Source organism: Macaca fascicularis, chromosome 18 (genome assembly GCF_037993035.2).
Source record: "Macaca fascicularis isolate 582-1 chromosome 18, T2T-MFA8v1.1".
NCBI classification, from domain to species: Eukaryota; Metazoa; Chordata; class Mammalia; order Primates; family Cercopithecidae; genus Macaca; species Macaca fascicularis.
The window spans coordinates 42,156,285-42,176,470 of NC_088392.1; positions in this window are offsets into that span (position 1 = coordinate 42,156,285).

Consider the following 20,186-nt stretch of genomic DNA (forward strand, 5'->3'; position numbering starts at 1 on the left):
AGTGTCCCATGCTTGTCTCTATCTCAACTTGTCTTTGACTTAGTGCTTCTTTATGTGTCTGTTTTCCTCATGAGAGCATGAGTGGCTTGGTGGCAAAGAGGGATCTTATCCCAGTGCCTGGCGCAGCACAAATGTTCAAGAAATGTTTATGAAATAAAAGGAATTAATATCTACTTACTATGTAAATTGGCCATCCAATTAATAAACAGACATTTCTTGATTATTTATGATTGAGCAGTTCAGTGGAGGATACATGTAAGAAACTGTTCTTGTTCATGGAATTTACTCACAAATTTTATTATTAAGAAATAAAAACCAGAATGTGAGGCAAAGCATATAACAGGTACTAAAAGAGTGGCCCCAACAGTAAGTTCTGGGGAAGGAGGGAGGGACCATGCAGGCTCAGGGATCCAGGAGGTTTCTGATCTGGACACGTCTGTGTCCCAGGTACTTAGGGTGGGACTTGGAAGTAATTTGGGGAGTAGTTTTGTCATTTCCATGACTGGAAGAAGTCACCTCTAACTAGAAGAAGGGAAGCTTGTGAGTACCTTCAGTTTCACTGAGCTCCCATAATAGTGGAAATTTCTACTTCAGGACTCTGGTCAGACCACATGGGGAGTTTTATATCTTTGCCCAGGAAGATTTGCAAATGCATGTAGTTTCAAAGTAGAGTGACCATGTATTAGCCAGGGAAGGCCAGGCTGGGGTATCTGCCTGCTCCTGTGGCCACCGATTATCCTCCAGCATTCCTTGTCCTGCATATAAGCCCCTCTGTTTCTCCTGGAGAGATAACCCAAAGTCCCCTCTAGTTACTGAATCTAGGCCCAAGGCCAGCACCTTTGGGTGATGGACAGTCCTTGAGACATGTCTGCATATGATTATGTTGGGGCTGATAACAAGTCACCTCTTCTCCCCACTTTTACACACACTCGCAGTGTACAGAGATGAGCAGGACAAGGCAAGCAGTATAGTGACTTCTGTGAGGGGCGAGGAGAATTGGCAGAATATGGCAGTCCCGAGTCTCTGGCAATGATGGAATCCTGCTCAGTTGGCCTGCACAAGGGCCCCTGCCCCTGTCCTGAAGGAATTTCCCTGACTAGACCTTGATGTTTCTCCAAGGGAAGAGCCCTTTGTCCATCGACCTCCATGGCCCCTGACTTTACTTTCTAAGATGCTCCTCCGCATTCATTATCCTCCACATCCCCTCTGCCGTGGGCATGGGGATACGTGCATCCTTTGGGTGCTGTACAACTTTTATAGCTTTTTTTTTCTGCTCATGCAAGTGTAGAGACCTGGAGTCATTTTAGGATTCATACAGTCAGTGGTCTTTCTAACTGTATAATTATCTCAAAAACGTCTGGCCTGTTTACTTCCGGTTAACCTCTCATGCTCAGAATCACAACTGAACTTCTATGCTGGACAGAGTTCTCAGACCACGCCTCTCTTTCTCAAGCTGGTGGAGGCTACACTGTGGACATCTCAAACAACAGGCTGGAGCAGGATGGCGGAAGACTGATCTCCTGCTAGTTTTGGCTCAGGAGCCATTTACTTTTCGAATGAGGTAAACGCTCTAACTTCTGGGCATGTTCTCTTCCCTTTCATTCCTAGTCTTAAATGCCAGAGCTCATATCTCCTATTACTTATATATATGAAACTCATCTTTCTGGCTCTTGTTCAGATTCTTTTCTTACACCTGAACATTCTGTAAGCTCTTTGTTGGCTTCCATGTTAGGGAATGTGACAGGTCTATCATAGATTTTGCAACTGTTTGACATGGATCTCCTTCTTTCCTGCCTCCAGTGTCTCTCTGATGCTCATCACCAGACCCCTAAGCCAATGCCACATACTTTAGATTTTTTGAACCTACATCAAAATGTCAAGCACAACAGAAGTTTATTTTTGCTTAAGTAACAGTGCAGTTTTGATTTGCTGACCACTGGGCAGCTCTTTTCCACATGGTAATTCAAGTATCCGGCTTCCTTCCCTCTTCAGAGTCTATGAAACCCTTGACCTTGGGTTATAATCTATACCAACTGGTAGCAGAGGGCAGAAGCCATGTTGGAAAGGAAGCATATCTTTTCTCTTAAAAATCTGCAAGTGGAATACATCAACATCCTCTCACATTTCATCAGATAAAACTTCCATATGGCCATACCTAATTACGAAGACTGGAAAATGTAATCAGCCATGTGCCTAAAAAGAAGATAGCGAAGGGGATTTGGGTGAATAGCTGTGATTTCTGCCACAGGAAATTGTTGGGCCATACAGGAAGTTTTGTATTCTGGTCTAGTTGGGTCTTTTTGCAAGGGGACATTGTGTGTACGTGATACAAACAAGAGCATGTCCAGAGACATGTGGGAGTGAGATGAATATTCATTCTGCATTGTCTCTCAAAACAAAACTGGGACCTCAGACATTATAAACCACTGGCAGACTTAGGCTTAATGTAAGGAAGAACTTTCTAACAGTTACACTGGCTGAACTAGTCCAGGCCAACTCAGAAGATACTAATCTCATTGCCTTCAAGAGTAAAAGATCCCGTTTTGATACCGGGAGGGTGGAAGTTGAGGCAACTCAGCCATCTGTTCATCCATCTCTTCATCGGTCCATCGATCCATCCATCCACTCATTTTTGTTTGCGTGCATTCACCAGTTATTTATTAAGGCCCAGTAACTGTGCAGGGTGTAAGTTGGGGAAGGTGCCTTTAAGGACCACCCATCCCTGAGATCCTATGAGTCTCTGACTCTCAGCCTGTAATGTGGCCCTCAACACTGGGATTCCCTGTCACAATCTTCAAAGTACACAATCTAGAAGTCTATTGTGAGCTGCGTTCTTCTTAAAGAAAGCCGCAATTTAAGGCTCACCTGACTTAGAAAAAGTTTCTGTTAACCAGTATACTTCACCCACTTGGAATAATTGTGGAAAACAGCAATCTGAACAAAATCAGAAAAGCAAATTGTTTTTAAGGGCATTAATGGGACTAAAGATACTATCAAGTGGAGGTCCTCAGGGATCTGATCAAATAAATTTATAAAGTTCTTTGTAGCACTTTACCACAATGGCCAATGCTAATTTATATATGGATGTCCCTGATGGGGGTGAGCACACAGCAGATTCACAAATGGGCTTAGACAGCTCCAGTTCTATCCGTGGGATTTCCCTCATTCAGGAAACCAAGATTCTACAACAGTTTCTTTCTTTCCATGTCCTTGTACACTTGGGAGCGCCATGCATCCCTTCTGACCTGTTTCTCATCTGCAGTGTAAGGGGACCGAGGGAAAGGATCTCTAGAGACTTTTCCAGTTTGACCAGTCTATGATTTTATGATTCTTTTTATTCATTCAGCAAATCCTGAAAACTATGGTTTATTCTGGGTCATAGTTTCTAGCTTTGGGGAGGTCTATAATCACATAAGCACATTCTCTTAGAGACAGTCCTCTGAGAATTATGATGTGCATTTCAAGGAAATGCATTGGAAGCAGCCAGTCTTTGGTCAAAGGTTTGCTTTGGGGGCCAGGCCATAGCTGGCAACCTCAGTCAGATTTAATGCCCCAAAGGGACCTGCCTTAGACAACTTCTGTCTTTTTCAGCAAATGGCACTGCATGGAGAAGAGTAGAAATGGACGATGCTCACAAGAACTTGAAAGAGGTGCCATGAAAAAGCTGAACACATGGAGAAGAAGAAAGGTTGAGACAGAAAGATGGGCTCTGGTTACTTCTTCTCTACCCCCTAGGAGCCTTCACTCTGGCTGTATAACAATCACACTATTTTTTAATTTGTTCTCCCAACAGATCCACTGTCTGATAGGAAATCTACAGCCCCATGTCCACTGGAGCATTGCGTGTACATGATTCAATTAACCTTTAAGGTGGCTCGGGAAGTTTGTGCAATAGGAGAGCCATGCCTTAATTGGCAGCCTGACACAGACAATAAAGTTTGATCAGATGAAGAGGGCATCGGAGACATCATTAGCATCTTCTACTGAAGACTACGTGGGATGTAAAAGTTGTTTAATTTCTGCTGGAGAAGTAAGGGAGGAGGAAACCTGGTTCACATTTCCTGCATGTTTTGCTTAGTAAATATTACATTTCCCTACTATAAACATCAAGCAGGCCCAGTATTTTGGTGTGTGTACAGCTTCCAACCTAGCTTTTACTGCTCTGCAAGCCACCAAATGATCATTTCTCTGTTATTAAAACTTTGCATTTCATAAGAGCTGTTTTGGAAAAACAAACATAAATAGAGGCAGATGGATTGATTCCTTCTCAAGAGTTTCAAATGGAAGAAATGGATGGGGCAGAGGGGGAAGAGAGACTGTGTGCTGGAGAAAGCCTGGAGGAGGGTGATCGTGTGTGTGTGTGTGTGTGTGTGTGTGTGTGTGTGTGGTGTGTGTGTGCGTGTTTTAACTTTCTCAAGAGTAGCACTTGGGGAGAAGGACTCTGGAAACCATGGAAATGAGTACAAGGTCAATGTCTGGATCCGCTCTTATTATTCAGAAGAGTTGTAAATCTTAGCTCTTCCAGGAAGTCTAGCCCAAATGAGAAGGGAAGAGAAGGGAAACTAACATTTACAGAATGCCCTCTGTGTGCTAGGCACAGCCCAGATGGTCTCCCTGCTTCTCACAGGCAGCCCTAGTAATGAAGTTTTATTATGCTGCTTTTGTAGATGAGGAAATTGAGACAGAGAGTTTGCAAAAGTTGTTGAGAGGGCAAGCCAGTAGGTGACAGGGCATGAATTCCATTTCAACTCTGCCTTTCTCCTCTACCCCATTAGAAGGAAGAGTGATAGACTTCTTCAAATAGAATCTGACAAAAAAGCTTCTCTCTACTAAGTAGATCATCTTCCCATTTTCCTGTAACAGATAAAAAATGCCTACCAGCTGAATTTATTTACTAACTAATGTGCATTTAAAAGAGCTTTGAAATGTGCAATACTAAAAATAAGCAATTAATTTTCACTTATACAAAGACACTTAAAATTAAATAGAGCTAGACCATTGTAGGTATGATTATCACTGCTTTGTTGTGAATTCTTTTGGAATCAACAAATTGTCATCAAACATAGAGCAAATGCTCACTCTGAACAAAATACTGAGGACAGTGGGGGAAAAAAAGAAGTAGAAAAAGCTTCGGTGCTTTCGAGGGAAGGAGACAAGGAAAGAGAACAAAAGGTGGATGCTACGTGTACCATGTTTACACCATGCACACGCACACAGCCAAACATGCAATGTATACACTCACACACACATATACCACAGAATCACACATTACTCTAGCACTAGGGATATATGCTAAGCCAGATAGACACAATATCTGCACTTATGGAGCTTACAGACTTGAAGGGAAGACATCTCCTGAATAAGTAATTACAAGTTTGAACAGGAGGGAGAAATCAGATCAGGAGGGGCTTATTGAAAAAGGAAGGACTTGGGAACACTTCAGAATCCTGGCTCTGTGTGTCCCTGGGCAACAATTCGGTGACTCCATTTAAGCTTCTAACACCAGGATCAAATTTGATGCTCTCCAAGGCCCTCTTGCAGCTTCATTACACACCGTGACTATGAAAGTCATGGGACGCCACTGTCCCAGACAGAAGGGGGGATGAGACAAACTTTATATGTAGAACTCTCCCCTGAGGGCCACCGTCCTATAGTCTTCCCCTGCTTCACCACCCAGCACACTTTCCCTGCTGGACCATGGTCCTGGCACTTTGGACAGCTCCCCTAGCACTCCTCTGACCTCATTGTCATCAGTGCGCCTTGGGTCACTTCTCCCCTTCGGTATCCCCCCCTACCCCGGGCCAGGCCTTTGGTGACCCCTGACACTTGCGCCAACAGGGCAGAAGGCTGAAAGTACTCTCACCTAATCTTTGACCATTTCAGCTGCAGCCTCTGGAGATAGTGCATTAGTGGAAAATACCCATGCTTGATGGAAAAGGTGAGAATTTGAAGGCAGAAGGAGAAAGAACAGCATCAATGCAGGTGTCTGGGAATTTGAGGGAAGGGAAGGCATTGAAGCCTGGACTAGAAGGGAGGGGGACCTTTATCCCATTTTCATGTTAGGCCTCCCTGTGTCTAATAGACCCAGGGCAGGAATGGAAAGTTTGAGGGGCGATGTGATGCTTAAGCACGGAAAGCTCCCACCCCACCTTTAGATGCATGTCTCTCCTAATTCCTTAATTTCCAGGTTTCATTCAGGCTGCTTCTCTCCTGATTGAAGATGTAGGAATAGTCTGATGAAGCAGTAACTCAGCCGAAATAATGATGATGGTGATGGTGGTGATAATAACAATGATAATAACTGAGGAAAGAATCATTTATAGAGCTTTTAATTTTCCATTTTTGTTTTCGTTCTGTCTCAGATGAGCATCAGCTAATTGATCTTTCTGGCATCTCTGTGGAGTAGGTAAGAATTAGAATTCCTTCTCAGGAAATACCCAGCTTATTAATAACCAAAGAGGGGGGTGATACACTGTTTAACTAACTGGATTGTCCCATCCAAAGCATCGAACACAGAAGTTCAGCTCTGTTCGTGGAGCTCTCACAATCAACACATGAGCAAGCAAACAAACAAAAAGCTCTTCCGGAATGTTGAGATTGCTCCCAGCTGTTACAACTTCATAGACATTGACATTGGCAGACTAGGATCTTACTAAAGTTTAGCCCTTATTAGTTTTGAGGCCTTGAATATGTCGCTTAGTCTTTCTGGCTTCAATTTCTCCATCAGTGAAATGGGAATCTGAATACCTAAGTTACAGCAATATTGTTTGAATCAATACCAAATATGCAGTTTTGAGTTTTTGACAAGCCTATAAAAAGAACAAAAATAGAACCCAAGGTCTAGAGGAGATTAACAGGTAAAGTACAAGATCCTCAGAAGCCTGGAAAATCTTCAGGGTCTGCCCTACCTAGGAGGTACCTTATTCCAGACTGCCTCACCTCTCCTCTACCCCTATCAAGTCTCAGCTGGACAATGCTCCTTTTCTCAAGAACTGTCTTTTCTTTCAAATAATATGATTAACTAGTCATGGACTAAGCAATGAATGTCTATAAGCAATATAAAATATGATATAGCTCTTCTACATAACCATTTATGTTTAAACACTGATTTTCCAAGCAGTCCAATTTAAAAAAAAATTATGTTTTCATAATGTTAGATATTGTTCTATTTGCATGTGTTAATTTAAATTTTACTTATTCTTACTTTACATAAAGTAAAATGCACTCTTCTTGGTGTATAGTTCTGAGGTTTTACAAATGCCTAGAATTAGGTAACCACAACAAAGATACAAAACATGGCTATCACCTCTCCAAAATTTTCCTTTGGAGTCAACTGCTTTCCCACCTCCAGGCCCTGGCAACCTCCAGTCTGTTTTTATAGCCTGGTTTTCTCCAGAATGTCGTATCAGTGGACTTGTAGAATATGCAGTCTTTTGAGTCTATCTTCCCTCACTTGACAGAGTGCATTTGAGATTTATTCATGTTGATTCCTGTATTAATAATGTATTCCTCTTTACTGCTGAGTAGTATCCCATTGTATGGATGTTTCACAATTTGTTTATCCATTCATTACTTAAAGGCTTGCTTTTAGGTTTGGGTATCAATTATGAACAAAGCCATTACAAACATTCACATACATGTTTTTCTGTGAACCAATGTTCCTATTTCTCTTGGATAAATAACTGATTGTTGAGTTGTATGATAAGTGTATGTTTAACTTTATTTTCTTTTAAGCTACCAACCTCTTTAACAGATGGGATATATCATTTTGCATTCTCATAAGCAATGTTTAAGAATTTCAGGAGTTCCACATCTTCACAAGCAATTAGTATTGCAAGTTTCTTTCATTTTAGCATATAATGGGTATGTAGTAGTATCACCTTGTAGAGTTGCCCTTTATCAAGTTAAGAAAGTTCTCTTCTTTTGTCAGATGCTTTTCCTACACCTATTGAGATGATCATGTTTTTTTCTTTCATTTATTAATATGGCAAATTACATTAATTGATTTTCAAATGTTGGCTTAGGCTTGCACTCTAGAGATAAATACTACTTATTCATAATGTATTATTATTATCATTTTTTGAGACAGAGTCTTGCCTGTAGCCCAGGCTGGAGTGCCGTGGTGCGATATTGACTTGCTGCAACCTCTGCCTCCTGGGGTTCAAGTGATTTTCCTGCCTCAGCCTCCAGAGTAGCTGGGATTACAGGTGTGCATCACCACATCCGGCTAATTTTTGTATTTTTAGTAGAAATGGTGTTTCACCATGTTGGCCAGGCTGGTCTTGAACTCCTGAACCCAAGCGATCCACCTGCCGCAACCTCCCACAGTGTTGGAATTACAGGTGTGAGCCATCATGCCCAGCCTTATTGCTGGACTTTGATTTGCCAAATTTTGTTTATAATTTCGGTTCTTTGTAGGCATTGGTCTATAGTTTTCTTGTCTTGTAGTATGTTTGTCTGGTTTTGATATTAGAGTAATGCTGGCCTCTTAGAAATAAAGCAGCCATATACAATAAGTAAGTGAATGGGCATAGCTATATTCCAGTAAAACTTCATTTATGAAAAGAGATGATAGGTTGGAGCCCACAGGCTGTAGTTTGCCAACCACTGGCTTAGACTATTGATTTGAGACCCCTTTTTGTTTCTAAGCATTTACTGATATACATTTTCCTCTAAGCACTGTCTAGCTGCACTTCAAAAATTTTAAAATGTTGTATTTTCATTTTCTCTTGTTTGAAATAATTTCTAACTTTCTTTGACATTTCTGCTTTGACCCATGGGTTACTTTAAAGTGTGTTGTTTAATTTTTAAATATTTGAGGATTTTCCAGATATTTTCCTATGACTAATTTCTGGTTTAATTCCACTATGGTCAAAGAACATACTTTGTAGGATTTCAATACTTTTACATTTGTCAAAATTTATTTTACTATCAAAGGAACCATCTATATCACAGAACATTTCGTATACACTTGAAAAGAATGTATATTCTGTTTTTTTAAATGAACTGTTCTATTAATATCAACTAGGTCAAGTTGGTTAACAGAGTTCTTTAGTTCTTCCATATTGTTGATGACTTTCTATTTACTTGCTTGTGGATTACTGAAAGAAATATTAAAGTCTTCAAATATACTTTTGAATTTGTCTGCTTATTTTTAATCTCTGTCAATTTTTGCTTCATGTATTTTGAAGCTCTGCTGTTAGGTGTGTATACATTTAGGATATACATTTTCTTGACAATGGCTCTTTTGTAATTATGTAATATTCCTCTTCATCCTTGGAAATTTTACTATTCTGAAGTCTTTTTGTGTGATTCTAATACAGCCACTCTATCTTTCTTTTGATTAGTATTCACATGGTATAGATTTTCCCATACTTTTATTTTTAAGCTATTTCTATTTTTTGTTTAAATTGCTTTCTTTTGGACAGCATTTAGTTGTGTCTTCATTTTTTATCCAATTCGATGATATCTGTCTTTTAATTCATTTACATTTAATTTAATTATTGAAGTGACTGACTTCAGGTCTACAGTTTAGTATTTGTTCTCTCTCTTTTTGTTTCTTTGTTCCTTTCTTCTGCCTTTTCTACCACCTTTGAAGTGATTTGAATATCTTTGGCATTCCATTTTGGTTTATCTATTGTCTTTTAGACTAGATCTCTTTGCATTCTTTTTGTTTAGTGCTGTCTTGGGGGTTACAATATTGATAACATTTTACAGTCTGTACAGAGTGAACACGTTATAACATCAAATAAAATATAGAACTCTTACAACCACATAGATATTTTCACTCTCTCCACCTTTAATGTATACTTGTCATGTGCTACAGGTGCATATGTTGAAAACCTACCAGGCAATGTTATGCTCTTTGCAATCATACATATTTTAAATAACCTAAGGGAAATTAAATTATTGTATTTACCGAAACATTTTCCATTTCTGTTGCTCTTCCTTCATTTCTGAAGTTCTGTGCTTCCCTCTAGTATTATTTCCCTTCAGCCTGAACAACTTTCTTGTTTTAAAGCATTTCTTTTAGAGTAGGACTGCTGATAATGAATTCATTTAACAGATTTCCCTTTGTCTGAAAATGTATTTATTTCACCATCATTCCTGAAGGATGCTTTCAGTGAGAATTCTGAGTTGACAGTTCTTTTCTTTCAGTAACTTTAAATATGTTGTTTCACTGTTTTCTGGCTTCCATGGTTTCTAATGGAAATTTGTACTTATTCAAATTCTGCTTCCCCTACATGTAATATAGCATGATTCTCTGGCTGTTTCCAGAATTTTTGTTCTTTATCTCTGGTTTTCCATAGTTTGATTATGATATGTTGGGTATAGTTGTCTTTGATTTTATCCTGTTTGGGGGTTCACTGAATTTGAATCTATAAATTTAAGTCTTTCATCAAATTTGGGCAGTTTTTAAACATTACTTCTTCAAATAGTCTTTTTCTGCTACAATCTTGTTCTACTCTTTTCTTGTAGGACTCTAATAACACAAATGCCAACATTTTGATAGTGTTCTGGAGGTTCCTGAGGCTTTGTTCATTTTTTTGTCAATTATTTTTCTTTCTGTTCTTCAGATTGGATAATTTCTATTCATTTGTCTGCAAGTTCTCTGATTCCTTCCTCTCTCATCTCTATTTTGCAATTGAACTCACACAGTGGGTTGTTCATTTCAAATATTGTGCTACACAGTCCTAAGATTTTCATTTGGCTTTTTAAAATAGTTTTCTTTATTGAGAACTTTTCTCTTTCTATCCTTTCAAAAGCGTGATTATAATAGCTGCTTTCAAGTTTCTGTCAGATAGTTCCAACATTGTGTATCTTGGCATTGGTGTGTATTGACTATCTTTCCCTTGAGAATTGATCACATTTTCCTAGTTTTCCATATGTCAAGTAATTCTGGTCTGGAGTTTTTATGGTGTGACTCTGGGTCATGTTAAAAATCCTCTGGAGAACCTTAAGTTTTCTTGTCTCAGTAGTCAATCAAACCAGTTAGGTTCATTCCACAAGTTCTGTCTCACTTTCTGTGGGAGGAAGTGCTGGTGTCAGTTTGGTTCTCACATCTGCCTTAGGCCTTTCCCATGTGTGAGCTTCTTGGGGGTTAGTCTGGGACTTGGTGTTGGCCTATATTCAGTTCTGACATTCTTTGTTATCGTGCTTTTGTTTTCTTCTGTACCTGTGCAGCTTATGGTGAGGTCCAAGACTTGTATCAATTTAGACACAGAATTGGTGGCATTCTTTTATTCAGCTCTCTCTGCTGTTGGAGCTTCCACCATATTCTCCTGCTTCCTCCAAGTGGCCACTTTTCCCAGCCCTCAGGCTAGAGGGACACAGAATGTCTCAGAACTTCATCTGCCCCAAGATTCTACACAGTTCTGTGAAACAAGATGCCCTTGGGGCAAGCAGAGAAAAATGAATGGGATTTTCTTTGTGCTTTTTAGAATACAGGACCATAGTCTCCCTGTTCTCCTTACCAGAAGGATTTTCTTTTGGAATTTTAGATACTCAAGCTGCCATCACCATGCAGTATGGGTCTGAGACAACGGTTGTCCTTAGGGTGAGGGGCCAGGAGAGGAAAAAAGGAAACAAAGGGAATTCTCCCATGTCCTCCAGCTCTGTGGGGCCCTTTTCCTGATCATCTGACCAGAAAAACAGTAGCACCTCTTCCAGAGTTCTGCTGCCTACACTGCAGTGCAGCAGCAATGGGAACACCCACAGATCAAAGTAGTTCATAACATAGGGGAAAAATGGTATCTAACCCCTTTTACAAGTCATTTACCGAGATTTGGTTCCAAGCCTCCTGATGTTGTGTTTCCAGAATTATCAGGTAGTAGTTGCTTTTTGTATTTTGTCCAGTGTTCTTAGCTGCGTTTAGTGGGAGAGATTGGGTGTAGCAGACTTCCATCTGGCTAGTGCCAGAAGTGTTCCTATAATGTTTTAATTCAAATGGCTGCTTTTAGTGGTGGAAACACCAGTATAGTAATAGGTTGCAGATATTTTGTACCCCATCATGTTATACTAAGTCTACTCTACCTGTATCCTAAGCAGGCTGTGGAAATAGCCAGATAGTCAGGCCAGGGCATATTAACCTGCTGTTTATGTAGTGTAAACACTTTGGGCTCTTCATCTCTCCCAGAATGGAAGTCTCATCAGTAAAGACAGAAATTAAATGTATGTTAAACCATGAAACATCTATTATGGTTTTAATTTTGTCCCCCACCAAGGATATGTTGAAATCTTAACCCCTAATACCTGTGAATGTCACTTTGTTTGGATATAGGGTCATTGCAGTTGTCATTAAAGTTATAATCTGGTTATACTGGAGTAGGGTGGGTCCTTAATCCAATATAACTGGTGTCCTGATAAGAAGAGGAAATTCAGACACAGAGAAACAGATGGAAAATGACCATGTGATGATGGAGGCAGAAGCTGGAGTTTTACTGCCACAGCTGAGGAATACCTGGGGCTATCAGAAGCTGGAAGAGGTAAGGAAAGGTCCATCTCTAGAGGCTTTGGAGGGAGCATGGCCCTGCCAACACTTTGGTTTCAGGCTGCTGGCCTCTAGACTGTGAGAGAGTAAATTTCTGTAGTTTTAAGCCACTCAGTTTTCGCTACTTATTATGGCAGCCCTTGGAAACTAACACATCCCATCTGGGGAAAGTGCATTGTGCAAGTGAATAACTGAGCAGAGTAAGCAGCCCCTGGGAATTTCTAAGTGACTTTGGGGCAGCCCTGGAGACTGGCAGAACAGGCAACATTTTCCAGAGAGTAGAGGACAGTGATTGGCAATTGCTCCAAAACAGGGCCTGTGCCTTTGGCTGGTTCCCTACTGTGGCCAAACATTTCTCCCTGGAAAGGGCTGCCCAGCTGGCCTCTTGCACACTAGCACCACCCACCCCACTCTGTTCACATAGGCCCTCTGACTGCTGCCCTGGAGTTGGCTAAGGGATCACAGGGAAGCCACATCAGTTGTTTATGGCTAGACCACAGAATCTAAGGTCTCCCCTGCTCAAAAGTCTGCATGGGATCCCTCTTACCATCCTCATTCCCCTGCTGAATCCTGACTCTTTGCTCAGCACTCAGGGCCTCTAAGACCTGGTCCTACACTCCTGTCCCATCTATCATAGTTCCCCATAGCATTACTCTCATCTCTAACAAGGGATCTTGTGGAAGTCCTGAGGGCTGAAGTTCCCCAAACCTAGCTCTCATCTGAGACCCTTGGGAACAGGTTACAAAAACAGATCTCCATAGCCACCACAAGACATTCTAATTCTTAAATGAGAGCAAGGGATCTGTATTCTTAACAAGTTCCCTGAATGATTCAGATGGGACCTCCAGCATTGCCCCTCTTTATAGTAGTTGTCCCATAAACTTGTGGGAGGAGGGGTAGGGCAGCACTCCGAGGAAGGGCACAACCAGGGCAGAAAGAAGTGGTTTTGCAGGACAAGGAAGACTTATGGGATTGGGATGTGAGGAAGAAGCTGCCCATGGGGAGGGGGAAATTCTGGTGAAAGGAAGAAGATGGAAGGCATATTTCTGCAGAAACAACAAGGGCACTGGAGGATGGTCTGCAAGGAGAGGAGGTGGGGCTCATCTGGGACTTGAGGGGAGGCAGAGAGGGTGGGAGAACACTGGAGGCAAAGGTGTAGAACGCCTCCTCTCTCTTGGCTATGGCTTGCATTAGAGGTAGTGGAGGAAATTTTCAACACATAGGTAACACAGAGCTGAATTGGTGGCCAGAGGAACACAAAACGGCCCTGGGGTGGGCATCTTATGGGACCAAATAAAAGGAAAATGCAAACATGCCTGAGGGAGAAGCTGAGGGCTGCAGGAGGATCTGTGAGAAGATGAGGGTGATGGCCTTGGGCCTGGACTGACAAGGGGAACAAATGAGGCAGGGGAGAGATGGGCTGGGAGGGCTCGGGAAGGTCAAAGAGAAAGAAAGTGCTGAAGGTGAGGGTCTGGCTGGGGGACACCTACGTTCCCTTGCAGAACCTATCACCCTCTTGCTGTGTGATTTTGGAAAAGCCACATAATGCTCCGGCCTAAGTCTTCTCATATTCTAAATGATAACTCAACTGTATAGGTATCCCAAGAGGATAAGATAGGAAAATAGGTTAAACAGTATTTTTTATTTTATTTTATTTTATAAAGGTCTACAGATAAAAAGGTTAATGACTGCCATCTTTATGGTTAGTATTCCAAGAAATCAGATATTATCTTCTAATGAACATGGCTATTCAACCACTCTAGGACAGTGAGAACTCATTGAGCCATCATGTCATAAGAATCAATTCAACATGTAGTCTTCCCAAGGCAGGTTATTTTGTGATAGAATTTAAGGGCATTTATCAGCGCTGAATAGACACTTCTTATAAACCCAGTTGGGAAAAACGTGTTGCAGAAACATTAGAGACTTAGTACTTCTCAATAAATGGCATGGTTTTCAATAATTGACACAATGTTTCTGATTATTGTTTCGTAGTACTTTGCATGCTCTCCCCATTACCAACTCGTTTTATGACGATGTTAATATACAGATGTTACTTTAACCTGTTTTTTAATTTATCTCAGCTATCCCAAAGTACATTTCAAGTGATTTGTTTATTTAGTAGCACCTCATTTATTGTGAAAGTATTTTCTTTTATCACTGTGAAAGTGCTAGTGAAATTTACACGTGTCTTCTCTTTCATTTCTAAATTCATCCAGAGTCAAGGAGTATTTGCTGTTCTTCTCCTCAGGGCTAAGATCACATTCCTGTCTTTTGTGATTGAATTGCCTATTGTCATTCTGCACCAACCACATGCTGTAATGTGTCTCTCCTTTGTCTCTTCCTTTTTGTCAAAAGTGTGAATACTGAGACCAGATTGGGTTCACTGTCCGATGAGGGTCACCTCCTCAGCACCCATCAAGCATTTTTCCAGTAAAATTTGACTCTATCTTTTAGTCCGTTTCTACCTCTGAGAATGTTGAAAAATTGTGAAGTTGAATTTACGCTGGATTGCAGGTCTGCATCTGGGATCAGAGTCTTTTTGGTGTATCTGTTCCTAAGGGGTCTTAGAGATTGGCTCAGGGAAGGCAGGGTGGGCTTCAGTCTGGACAGTCACTTCTGGCTCTGGTCTTCTCCTCAGCTCCAGGGTGACATTTCCAGTTGTACCTGGGAATCTTCCCACAGCTCTCAGCCAGCTTAAGCTCATATATTCCAACATGAAGGCAAAATCTTTCTCCCAAACTGGCTTTTCCTCCAAGACTCCCAATAATCTTGGTGGCTGTGTTGGTCTGTTTTGTGCTGTTATAACTGAATACCATAGACTGGGTAATTTATAATGAACAAAAATTTATAGTCTCACAATTATAGAGGCTGGAAAGTCCAAGATTGAGGGGTCAGCATCTGCTGAGGGCCTTTGTGCTGCGTCATCTCATGGTGGAGGGCAGAGGTACAACGAACAGCAAGAGGGGCCCAAACTCATCTATTTATAAGGAAGCTACTCCTGCAATAACAAACCTGCTTCTGTGATAACAGCATTAATCCATTTATGAGGGCAGAGCCATCATGGCCTAATCACCTCTCACTAAGCCCCGTGTCCCAGAACTGTTGCACTGGAGAGTAAGTTTCTAATACATAATGTCTTGGGGAACACATTCAAGCCATTGCGATGGCCCTCCAGGCTTTCCCTCATCCTCTACATCTTGTCAGATACCATGCTCTGCAGACCCTTCCCGCTCAGCCTCTTGGCTATCTCATCTTTCAAGCCCATTTCTCCTGCCATCTCTGTCCAGGCCTCCTTCTTCCCCCTTGCATGATGATGATAGCCTCCTACTACTCTAGCACCTCTAGTCACCAGCCTTGATCCTTCTAATCCCTCTCACAGGCCAGGGTGCAGTTTTGATGGAACACTAGGCCCCTCTCTTGCTCAGCAGACTGCAGCAGCCCATTTTTCTTAAAAGAAAGTAACATTCTTTAATCTTCCATTTCAGGCCCCTAAACAGACCAGTCTTACCTTCTTTCTCCTCCAGCTTTATACTTTATCAAGATTGGTTCAGTACTTCCACAAGCACAAAAGTTAGTGGCATAGGCCAGTAAGAGCGTATTTGTTGTTCAGGTGACAGTGAGTCAGTGGTAGGGGTGAGGGGGAGATTTTCTGCTCTGCCCAGTCCTCAGAACTCTCGTTCATTCCACCTGTGGCTTCTTATTCCTCCAGGCTATCAGAGTCTTCTATTCAGCCTCCTGAAGAGGAAATAGAATGTGAATCACTTGGGAGATCAATGGTCCAGTTCTAGAAGTGACAACTTATGCCTTCTGCTATATCCCATTGGTCAGGACCAGCCACATGACCACCCCAACACACTGTCCACTAGAAAGTGTAACCCAAGCCCAGGCTGACTAGGAGAATAAAGACATGGTGAGCAGCGATGCCTTGGCATAATTCCCATGCTTCCCCACTTAGGCTGTTCACCTGCTGTCTTCTATCTGGAGCTTCTGGAGCTTTTCGGTTGCTAAGAAATGAATGCAGTGGATTGACAGAGACTGAGAATGGACCCCTGAAGGCAGAACAGCAAAATGAGACATGGAGAATTGACCTCAGACCTCTGGCAAGACTAGACAGGCTGAAGGTGCTGGGTGCTCAGGCCTACTTTCCTCCTGCCCTCATTTCTAGCTGTCTAAGCAGTTCCCCCCACAGAGTGAATGTCCCACAGGATGCATGGCCTACCATATGAACCAAGGCAGAGCTCTTCAGAATGGCACAGACTCATGTCAGAGCAGCAAAGTGCCCAGTGCATCAGGCACAGTGCTTGATAGATGTCAATGGACTGAATGACATCCAGAGTTTCAAATAACAAAATGACAAAGCCAAGCCAGAAATGGCTCTATAAGCCTGGACCAGGTTGGAAGTATTCAAAGTGAAAAATGTCACTTTGGGGTCCCCACCTCACTCCTACTTTGGCTTCAGAAACCTTTAATGACACGCTTTCTCCAATGACCAGAGTGCTGACCTCATCTTTATCATCTCCTGTTAATCTGGCTGCTCCAAGACAAACTCGTGGTGGTTGCAGGGAGAGGGTGTTCCTCTGCTCTGCCCAATCTTCAGAACCCTGGCTGATTCTCATCTGTATGTTGCTTTCTTCCAAGGTAACTTGTTTGCCTCAAATTCTTCTGGCCTTCCTTTCCCCCTTGGGAAGGAAGAAAAATCATGAAAGCATGTGTGCAGCAGTATTTATTTTTGCAAGTGTTATTTTTGCAACTCAGGTTCAAGCCGCGTCATCCAACTCCTTTTTCTAACCCTCGTCCTTGTTAAGCAATACCTAAGTCATCACGAATGCCTCGTGACTCTTCACATGTGACCTACAGATCCCTAGGGTCTTATGGGTACCCCCAATGTGGTCATAAGGGTCAGAGTCTTCTATTCAGAGCAGTAGGCCAGAGGGTATGTGCTGTTGCTAATAAACGGTGTGTCTTCTTGGAACTTGTATTAGTATCTTCCTTTTCCCACCTCCTCCATGACCCTATGCATTTCCTACTCTTCTCTGCCCTGTTCTGTGTTGTGGTGGGCTGTCTCTTACAGAAGGCATTACCCAGTTCACAGGTGGATTTGGACAATGGGAAGCATCTTCAGGAGATCAAGGGTGAGAGGAGAGAGAGGTTGGGGTATTTCTTCCCTTGCTCCCTCTGTGCCTCAGGGTCATATTTTGGCAGTGGGTACAGCCCTCTACAACTGCAGCCCCATAGGAAGCAGCCTCCACAACTCCGTAGGCTCTCATTAAACCATTTTTGCCTCTTGTCCCTGCAGACCTAAAAGTGGTGGCAATGATTTGTTGATATTGCAAGTCTTTTGTTAGCCTTGGCATTCCTTGGTAATTGCTTTAACCCTGCTCATATTAATGTAAATAGTCTCTTCATTAAATTCCCCTCAAAATCCCAGCTGAGGGTCCCCTCTGTTTACTGCCAGGAACCTGACTAAGACAGTTTAAGATCTCTGGTGATGTAAGATGTAAAGAAATCTTTGTTTCAAATACTGTACTAGATTCATTCCCTGAGAACAGGCTTTGAGAAAGAGTTTTCCTGGGGAGTGCTCTCAGGAGATACCTCTATAAGGAAGTGAAGGCAGCACTGGGGAGGAAAGTGGACCTGCTCTGTAGTTGCAACTGAGCTCTCAGCCAATGCCATAGGTAGGTGTGGAGCTGGAATGGCCCTTTAAATTGGTACAAATTAAGGCATGCGGGCTGGACATTTACAACATAGGTTGACCCTGGGAGGGGGCATAACTTTGGGCAATGTGGCTTCCTGCAGCTAGCTAGGGCAATGTCCAGGAAGAAACACAGATGTTAGCCCTCAGCAGCTGACTTACCCAGCAGCTGGGGGATGGGTAGGAAGGTCCTAAAGGGGAGATCCAGCTGGATCACCCAACATCCATTATAGTTTATTCCTTTTGCTACTTTGTGTACTTGCTTCTTATAGCAAGAGCATCCCATCTGGTCTTGTTTCCTGGGGAAACTTAAGATAAACTTTATGGGACAAAGTGTTACAAAGTGAAACTGGTCTCACAGGTACAACTGATATTCATCATTTCCCTACTCTGTTATCCATTCCAGTTTATCCTCAGCCTTGTCTAGCACCTCTGCTGATATAGGAGGCTTATCTGGTGGGGTGACCCAGACCTTCACCCTTGAGGTGTCTTGTCTGAGTCCTTTGGTTATCGTGCCCTTCTCAGGCCATGGCCACTGCACTTGTCCACTTGCTATCAAAGCTGGGCCAAGAATGATTAACAGATGCTCCAGTGGATCATCTAGGTGCCATATGCATTCTTCTCTATCTCCACTGTGCAACAGCAGCCCTGCCTTCTCTTGATGGTTAGGGTCAATTATCCGTTCCAGGATCATGAATCCCTTCCTTCCTTGATGGTCCCTTGGTACTTGGAGTCCTAAGTGACCAGGTGGCAGCCATAGCTTACAATTCAATAGAACACTTGCAGTTTTCTCTGGTGAAAGTATCCTCCTCTAGAAACCAGCACCACTGGGCCACAGAGCCTAGAGTTATGGGGTCAAGAAGCACAAATTCTCCAAGGGGGTCACTAGAATTGGTGGTAAGCAGTTCCACTCCTGCTTCCACCTCTTAATTCCTGGATCATGCATTATACCTGTGGAACACAGAACCATATAATGTTTATTGATTTAGGATATATACACCTGCTGGGAATGGCATTCCATTCTTATAGAAAATCATCTCCAAGCTGGTACCTCAGCTTTATCTCTGGATTCAGGGTCCAGACTGCTGACCACTACACCATGGAACCTCATATCCTCAGCTTCATCTCTAAGAGGCCATTCCATCACTTTATCAGACCAGCGACTTCGGGTGATGCAGTATCTGATAGTATTGCTGGATCCCCTGGGCACATGCCCACCACTGCACTTTCTCTATTATAAAGTGGGTCTTTTGCTCAGAGGTGGTGTAATATGGAATCTTAGCTTTGTGGATCAGGCCTTAGGTAGTGGTACTGGTCAAGGCACCATGGGCAGGAATTGTATCAATTCCTGTCAAGGTGATCCCTGTCCCTTCAAGGGTTGAAGAGGTCCAACGTAGTAACTTGCCACTAAGTAGCTGGTTGGTCTCAAGAGATGATGCAGTATCAGGAACATAGCTTTGGACTTTTAGAACATTCAAGTGGCAGTAGTTAGATCAGCCTTCCTGAGCGGGAGCCCATGCTGCTGGGACTGTAGGTTTCATCTCTGCCACCATGGTTACTCCATTCATGAGCCCATTATGAACTGAGGTGAGAACTGGTATAGTTAATGACAGAGACTGGCTGTTAACTGGCAGTATAATTCTGTGTACATTGCTGTTTAAGACCTCTTCCATGGGGCATGCTCTCAAACGGGCATTCACATGTGATACCAAAACCTTTAGACCTTTACTCTCTCTCATAAATCTATCCACTTCCTCTCCCTAGACATCCTTATCCCTTATATATTTCCAGGATTCTAACAGGCTGTGCATCACTGCCCATGATGTATAATCTTCATCTTATGTTACCTCTTTTCCATAAAAAGTGGATGACCAAGTGCACTCCTGAAGCTCTGTTCGTTGGGAGGATTTCCCAAGCCTCCTGCAGGGCAGTGGCTCTCCTGCACTGTTTGCCTTCTTCTTCCCCCTCTTCTGTTAGCTGGATGCAAGGAATTTGCTGAGA